The 8924-nt window shown below is 44.1% G+C and overlaps 1 protein-coding gene across 7 annotated transcripts in view; it reads right to left on the reverse strand.

The window, feature by feature from the left end:
* IL12RB2 (interleukin 12 receptor subunit beta 2) overlaps positions 1 to 7682 on the reverse strand; it is a 96791-nt gene extending 89109 nt beyond the window's left edge. For 2 of the 7 annotated variants that reach the window (XM_070078290.1, XM_051856367.2), the window contains exon 1: positions 6884 to 7491. The gene's annotated coding sequence lies outside the window, so the exon portion shown is untranslated. Of the gene's footprint in view, positions 1 to 6745; positions 7492 to 7559 lie in introns of those variants that run through there. The other 5 variants (XM_008265080.4, XM_008265081.4, XM_070078291.1 and 2 more) reach the window with 4 other exon arrangements.
* Between the last annotated feature and the right edge of the window lie 1242 nt (positions 7683 to 8924).

The following is an 8924-nucleotide window of genomic DNA, read 5'->3' on the forward strand; positions in this document are numbered from 1 at the left end:
CTGATATGGGAGACTAGGATGGAAATTTCTGGTTCCTGACTTCAGTCTGGCACATGCCTGGCTGTTAAGGCCATCTGGGGAGTGAACTAGCAGACTGAAGGAAAATCTCTCTATCTCTCCCTCTCACTCTGTCACTCTGCCTTTCATATAAATAAATATTTTTTTAAAAAATCCCTTGAAATCTATGCATAGTTTTTTTCATATACTCCATTAATTTTTGAAGACTTCTCATATGCATGTATTTCAAAAAATTCTTGCACCAAAATAAAATTTAATTTCATCTTCCATGAGCTTTCTGAAGTACTCCTGTAGAAAAATATTCCAAGGGTTATTCTGAAAATTTCAAAAGTGGACTTATATACAGATATGATATATATGTATGTTGTTATATAGCCTATATATTAAATAGGGTAATATCTATGAGTATATAATATAAATATATGTATTATGCAGTAATATAGATGATACACTTATATAATGCATGGATCCAAAAACAAACTTAGTAATTTTCTATGATACCTAGTAAAAACAGCTACTCCATTTATGAGACGCTCAGAATCCCCAAAGACCTTCAAGTAAATGAGGTCTCTTCCAATAAAATGAAACCTCCTATCAACTGTAAACATGTCTCCTAAGGTCTGCCTAGAGGGTCGATAGCAAAACTACAACCCTCTCTTGAATCTTGAATCAGAAAATCAAAGGGTATGTTATGTCATTGACTCATGACTCAAGTGGTGACAGTTTCCAGACCTAAAACAACGGCTCATACTGGTGAGAGGGGGATCTGAAACAAGGCAGAAATTCAGCAGCTCACAGCAAGGCGGGGCAGCAGTTACTCCTTGCCAGTCTCTCCCCATTGCTCCAGAGAGAAGCTCCGAGTATGCAGCTCCTTCTAAAATTGTTGACTAGGACAGGAAAACATAAAAGACCGGCTCTGTTTGCTTCCATAGGTGGTAACTTCATGCAGGCAGGAACACTTTGTACCTCCACCTAATTTTTCTTCTGTAGAACCATATTACGTTCAAGGGACGGTGTGGTATTGTGAAAAAGAAGAAGGCCAGGAAATCACTGTACGCTACTTATTGCAAGAGCACCCTCTCCTCACCCTTTCAACAGGTACAGTTATATCTACTTAGACAAAGTCATGCTGAAGATGAAAATGATAGCGGCAGGCACCCATGCAAATACCTAGCACAAAGTAGGCTCTCCCCTGAGGCTAGTTCCCATTTTCCCTTTTGAGCTGTGCTTTACATTTCTTTTCTCAATCACTTATGACTTTCCATATCCTAGAATTGCATGTTTTGTTAAATTAGGTAAAAAAGACTAGCTAGTAACTCCTAGGTCCCAATAGCTGACATTTCAGTCTGGGCTACCACAGAACCAAATGATGTTCTGAACGCGCAGCGAGGCTGGTTGTCTTACAATGCATGCTGTTAATTACCAGTTGATTCAAGAAGGCAGGGTATACAATTTTTCCCTTCTGCTTGCAAAGTTACTCACAGACTTGTTCTACTTTGTAGATCTGTATAAAGACAATACTTTGGAGGTCATCTATTCCACCTTCTCCATTTTAAAGATGGATAACTGATGGGCTGGCGCCATGGGGTAGTAGGTTAAGCCTCTGCCTGTGGTGCCAGCAATCTACATGGGTCTCGGTTCCAGCTGCTTCACTTCCAATCCAGCTCCTTGCTAAAGCACCTGGGAAAGCAATAGAAGATGGCCAAAGTGCTTGGGTCCCTGGACCCATGTGGGAAACCTGGAGGAAGCTCCTGCCTCCTGGCTTCAGATCAGCCATCAGCCCAGCTCTAGCCATTGTGGCCATTTGGGGAGTGAACCAGTGGATGGAAGATTCTCTCTCTCTCTCTCTCTGTAACTCTGCCTCTCAACAAAATAAATAAATCTTTTTTTTTTTTTAAGATGGATAACTGAGAGACTTTCAGAAAAGAGGAAGCTTGCCCAAATTCGCTTAATAGCAGGATCCATACCAGAACCCAACAGGTCTCTTTATTTCTAATCCAACATTATTTCTAGAATATGACACTGCTTCTTATTAGTAGCAACAACAGCAGTGCCATACTAAAAATAATGCTAATTTTACCACTGTCACTAATACAAGATTGCTTTAGCTATTTGTGGTCTCCTGTGCCTCCTTATGAATTTCAGCATCATTTTTTCCAGATCTGAGAATATTTTGGTATTTTGATTGGTATCACATTGAATCTATAAATTGTTTTTGGGAGAATGGACATTTTGATGATATTGATTCTTCCAATCCATGAACATGGAAGATTTTTCCATTTTTTGGTATCCTCTTCTATTTCTTTAGGTTTTTTAATTCTCACTGTAGAGATCTTTGACATCCTTGGTTAAGTTTATTCCAAGGTATTTGATTGTTTTTGTAGCTATTGTGAATGGGATTGATCTTAGAAGTTCTTTCTCAGCCATGGCACCACTACCACTAATACTAATGCTACAGTTTGCTGATATTTTATTATGTTCCAGGCATAGTACCACACACATTTATGATACCCATGTAATAAAGCACCTACTGTGTACAATGCTTTAATCTCAAGAAGGTTGAACCATTACTTCTGATATCTGCCGCCCTCAAAAGAGGATGAAATAACAAAACCCAGTGCACATAGAAAACACAGCCACCCTCATCATCTATTCCACATATTTCCATGGGTATGGAAAAATGAAATCAAATCTAGCAAGTGACTAACTTGCAGCTTAGTTACTGGAGCCAGCCTTTTGTTCTCCATAGCCTTTCAGAAACTGTGTCATGAGAAAGACAGTCTCCCGACATTACCCCCTTTTCCTTCCAAATCCACCACTTGATGAAAAATCTAACAAACAGTGTAACATGGACGGAGTTCACAGGTCGGGTCCCCGCCAGCACACCAGCCCCTTTGGAATGCCATGTTAAATGGGGTGAAGGGGGGGAGTGACACCAGTTCAACCCCCTATACTTCTTTCAACCCAAGACTCCAAATGCCATTTACCTGAGCTAATTTGACACGTCTGTTTCCTTTCTTAGGCGGCTGCTGAGACCTGTTGAGTTTTCTCTCAGCCTGCCAGGAAGTGCACGTAGTCCTGAGGATCTTTAGTTTTACTTTAAGTACAAGAACTATTTTGTTTCTGGAATTCAGGAGACTTCTTAAACGTCTAGTCTTTTCTTCCCCTAAACACATTTCACTGTCTTTTCTCCATTCCCTCTTTATGATCGCTTCATCATTTTCCTTACAAAGATTTCCTTTACCGTATTTTCCTTTACCCTTCTGCTCTGTTTGTGTGGAACATTCTCCTGTCAATTCTATTTGTCTGTATTTCCATTTCCGTCTATGGTCATGCTTGACATCACAGACAAGCTCCTGAAATGCTGTGTGTAAACAAATCACATCTGAAACAAATTAGAGTCCTACCCAATCCTAACCCATGAATCATTTGTTTGGTGTGCTATAACAAACTGAACAAGCATCCCTCCAACACAACAATGAAAAAGAAAGAAAACAGAAACAAGACATGGATGGCATCTTAAAACAAAGCATTTTCAAAAATAACAACTGACATTATTTGCTGGAAGCCTTTTTTTGCTTTAGATCCCACAAGCCTACAACGTTCATTGCACTTGTTCAGTAACATTTTAAAAATCCAGCCTTCTCCCTCCTATTCTCTGCATCCTTCTAGAATTATAGATAAAATAAAGCAATCTTGATTGGGAAGGAAACTGTACTGAAAGAACGTAGTAGATGGGGCTGCAGGACTTTATAACTCTGTCATCGTGACAAGTAACTTCATATTTCAAATCCTCTTTTCCTTGCTATAAAAATGGCAATCAACATTTGTGGAGATAATTCAGTGTCTTTCTCTAACTTTTGTCTGTTAGTTTCTTGGAAAGGTCTTTTGATATCCCCCATCTTAAAGTCTCTGTTTGAGGTCACTGGCATCAGGATGGGGTCGTCCTTTTGGATGTTATGTAGCGTGACATCCTGGCTAGTTCGCCTTACCCTGTAGCATCAAGCCCAGGTCTGTTCATAAACAGCTATGAGGCACTAAAAATACTAAGACACATTACAATTACATTGTTTTGAGAGTTTTCCAGGCATTTCACAATTATTTTAAGATTATTGTAGGCACATTTGGGCAGGGCAGGGAGGGTGCGGTAGAAAGAACTAATGATCTTGTTTCTCAAGGTTTCTTATTTCAACTAAGAGTGCAGCGGAAGTCTGCCACATCTCATTATCTCTACTTGATGTTTTATTTAATGTAACCTTTTCTTATACACCATTGAGAAACAGACATTAATTAAGATTCTAATCTTAACCTTCTTTGATAGGCTTTCTCCTAGCAATTTACCACAATAAACAAGATAGTTGTTAATGTCTGGTCCATTACATTGATATTAGATATTAAATAAGTATTCTCTGACCTACAGGTGGAGAAATCTTCAAGTTGACCAAGACAACACAGAAGACCAGAATTAAATCCAGAGGTAGATTAGAACTGCATTGCACATTTCCTTGCTCACTCCATGATCATCCGGGAAATAAAACTCTGCTTTTGATGCTCTGTCCATCTAACAGGCTTTCCCTCTCCATCTGTCTCTTTGAATTCTGTGCTAAAAAGCTTGCACTACTCATTGCTCTCAGGTAGAAGCCACAGAGTAGCCAACCCAAAGGTGAACCGAACCCGGTACCCCGTCATCCCAGCCCAAGCTTCTGAAAGAGCCTCCTAAGCAACTGAGCTAGTAACGCAATGAGCAGTAACCTGGGCTAGGACACCCAAGTCACAGCTCTGACAGTCTAGCTGCGGGGTCTGTGATAATCACTTAACCACCCACCTTCTTCATCTGGTGAAATGCGAATAAAAATATGAGGGCTCAATGAGGAACTCTTACCACAGTGTCTGGGATATAGAGCCCAGTAAATGTCTCCTGTTGTTATTATTTAAAGAAAAAGGACAAAAGCACTTACTTTTCAAGAACATTGTCAGAATTAAGCTTGATGACCTTGCCTCTCTGCTCATTCATCTGGCTCACCACTGAAAGACTAATTTGATTAAAACTAGATCCCACGAGGCCGGCGCTGTGGCACAGGAGGAAACGCTACCACCTCCAGTGCCAGCATCCCCAAATGGGTGCCAGTTAGAGTCCTGGCTGCTCCACTTCTGATCCAGCTCTCTGCTGTGGTCTGGGAAAGCAGTAGAAGATGGTCCAGGTCCTTGGGCCCCTGCACCCCTGAGGAAGCTCCTGGCTTCTGGCTTTGGATTGGCACAGCTCTAGCTATTGTGGCCATCTGAGGCGTGAACCAGCAGATGGAAGACCTCTCTCTTTCTCTGCCTCTCTGTAACTCTGCCTTTCAAATAAACAAGTAAATCTTTAAAACACACACACACACACACACACACAAAACTAGACCCCACACTTCCTGACTCCTTGGCACTTACAATTTATAACACACCACGTGTTCTCATAATTCTTAACTCTTCAAGCAATTTTGGCTTCTTGAGGATAGGAATGGGGTCTTAGACTTTTTATATCCACGGTAGTGTACATCAAATGTATTGACTGCATTTGTATTTGTTTTTAAATTGGTACCACTAGCAAAGGGCACTAGAAACTTCCAAGAGCAAAGAGATTTATACAAGACTCCTTTTGGTTTTCTTTTCAGGTTAGTTCTACAAACTTAAATGTCGAAGTTGCTAGAGAACAAAGCATTTTTGCAGTCATACAAAAATAAATCCACAGTTCAGAAATGCTGCATCATAGCTACTAAGAAGATTCTTCTCGCTTAATAATCATACACACACTTTTCACACTGACATCCATTCTAATAAGAGTCAGAGTGTCAAATCTCTGTTTGGAAATTTACCAGCCTCTACAATGTTCAAGAAACTCCACACTTGGAGAAGAGCGTACTGCAGCCCCTTTTGGAGCCTGCTGTGCCCAACAGAGGGATAGTAATGAATTGCGGATTTCACGTTAAAATGGGGAGCAAGGGATCAGCTCTTAGACACTGAAGTCCTTTAAGTGACCTGCTGGAAGGAATGAGAAGCTAATGTTTGTTTGCTCAGGTGAAGTGGATATAACGTTACAAACAGGGCAAAGCAGGGCTTGTAGCCAGTAACCTGTTACACCATGTGTGAAATGTGCAAGTTTTCACTGACTTCTTAAAGAACTATATATGAGAAAATATATTCCCCAAAGCCAAGTTCACAGTAGGCACTCAACAAACATTTTCATCTACACAGGGCACAAACACAGCAGACCAAAACAACAAACCGGAATTTAAAAAATGGAGGAAGACTAATTTTGCCCGTTCTTTAGGCAAACCAGGGAAAGTCTGTCTGCTTTTGGATTACTGTGGGCACGACCTGGATCTAACTGTGCAGACACATAACTGCTTACAATACTCATACTTAGTGGCCCCCAACAAGGGGAGAAGGATCTCACATTTCACAGAAGAGAATCGCTCACACGAGAAAACAGAAGACAGAGGACGGGCCTCAGCGTTCGCAGACGAAGAAGACATTTCACAGATGAGAAAACTGAGGCTGGCCAGTTGGCTTGCACCTGCCAGCATCCCGCCAGCAACTGTCCAGCCAGGGACTCAGGGTCAGTCTCCAGGGACACCCACCCACCGCTCTGCACCCAGCCCCAGGGAACACCTCAGAGACTCAGGTTGAGCTGCCCCGCCACACCGTCCGGCCACGACCCCAACTGAGCACCCTCAAGTGAACGAACCTCGGTAGCACTGGGAAGAGTGAGGCAGGAAAGCGCGAGCCTTGGCCCAGCTTGGCCCGTGGCCCAGGGTCCCGGAGCCGCCGGTCACTCACCGCGCGGGCAGCCCCCGGCGCGCTGGGCCACACGTGTCTCACTCACCGCGGGTGCCCGGTGCCGGTGCCGGCGCCCGCCGATCCGCCTCCCGCGCCCGCCGCGTCCGCCGCCAGCCCCGGGAGTAGGCGCTCTGGGGGCCCGGCCGGGGTGCGCGGGGACTCGGGGCCGGGTCAGCGCCGGTGGTTTCCACTCGGCGGTGGCGGCGGGCCTGGGGGGGTGGAGGGCGTGGCTTCTGCCCGCAGCGGGCAGTCCTGTGTGGGCGCGAACCAGGGTCTTCACACCTCAGGTTCCCCTCTCACCCTGCACGCCACGCCCGGGCGCCGGCCGACTGAGTTGCAGAGCCGACGGCGACCGGAGGGGAGGCGCGCGGCCGCGCTAGGCTTTCGGCCCCCAATCCCGCGACCCGGCACTTGGCTTCCTCCGGCGTCCGGCGGCCCGGCTCTTAGCACCCCCTAGCGCCGCGGGCTCCCGGGTGGACCCCGGGCACGACCCCTCGCCTCCCTCGGAACCAGGATCTGCTGTTGGAAGAGGAAGACAGACGGGTCCCGCTCGTAGCTGGCCAGACCCCGGCCTTCGAGGGTCCCGCGTTACCGGCGGGGTGTGGGAGAAGAAGGAAAACTGCCCTTTATGGCTGTCGTTCAGGGAATCTGGCATCCCATGCCTCATGTGTCGGGAAGAAATGGAAAGAAGTGCCCCGCAACGATGACACAGGCTTCCTCACCCGCTCAGAATCTGCTGGATTCCAGTTCTAGTTCTTGAAACTAAACGCTTTTAAGGTTTACTTTGGGCATATCTTCATCAGGTATTATTAGTAGTATTAGTAGTAGTACACCCAAAAAGAAACAGGAAACAAAATAAATGGGCGCAAATACACCTCAGACGTGTTCATGTGGAACGTGTGCGTGTTCATGTTCCTGTTCCTGTTCATGTTTGTTTGTTTTTTTTAAACATTTGATGCTTTTGTAACCTCTAGAGATGATCCATTTTCATAAGTACCACTATGAATGTATATATTTTAACACATTTTATGTGTCTCGTCCTTTTGCAATCATTCTTATTATTACTGAAAATGGGCCATCTTTGGCAACTGAATTTCCCATTAAATTTGTTGTCACCCTTTGACATGACCCCAGGATGTGGTGGCTTCCTTGTTTTCTAGTGTAACCAGGTGTTCTAGGTTCAGTTCTACTCCAGATGTAGAATCAGCCATTCTGAGAGGAGCTGTTTCCTTTTGGTGGGGAATGGCATTAAAGATCCCAGTCTGGCAACGGAGGTCTTCATTGCTACTGGGCTGGTCTTGCTGTGGTCTTGCTGGGCTGGTCTTTCCCTTGGACAAAGCTAGACATAGCTTATGGAAATGAGAGACATTCTGTAAATCAGTACTCATATTTCTAACTCCAATAAAAATCTTACAGTTTTCCTTTACCTAACTTGGATTACTTTCACTCATAAACATAATTATTTGTTTCAATGATTTATAGGCATATGTAATAGTTTTAAGCTTCATCATCAAACTACTTATTTACTATATCCTTTATATATGATAGTTTCATACTAAAATTATCATTAGTAACAATATGACTCCTTATGATATTACAGTATATACTTTTTTTTAAAGATTTATTTTATTTATTTGAAGGACAGAGTTACAGAGAGAGGTAGAGACAGGGAAAGAGGTCTTTCATCCACTGGTTCACTCCCCAGATGGCTGCAATGGCCAGAGCTGCGCTGATGCGAAGCCAGGAGCCAGGAGCTTCTTCCAAATCTCCCACATGGGTGCAGGGGCCCAAGGAGTTGGGTCATCTTCTACTGCTATCCCAGGCCACAGCAGAGAGCTGGATCAGAAGAGGAGCAGCTGGGACTAGAGCCGGCACCCATATGGGATGCCAGCACCTCAGGTCAGGGCATTAACCTGCTGTGCCACAGCGTGGGCCCCTGGTATATACATTTGATTTTTATCCACTGTTCTTGGTTCATAACTCTCCCCTGTCACATACACACATACAAAGACAGGCCATAGAAATTAGAATTTCTCTTCCCTGGGGGGGGGGGTGAGAGAAACCCTAGTGTTCCCCACTACTCTCTG

Source organism: Oryctolagus cuniculus, chromosome 7 (genome assembly GCF_964237555.1).
Source record: "Oryctolagus cuniculus chromosome 7, mOryCun1.1, whole genome shotgun sequence".
NCBI lineage: Eukaryota > Metazoa > Chordata > Mammalia > Lagomorpha > Leporidae > Oryctolagus > Oryctolagus cuniculus.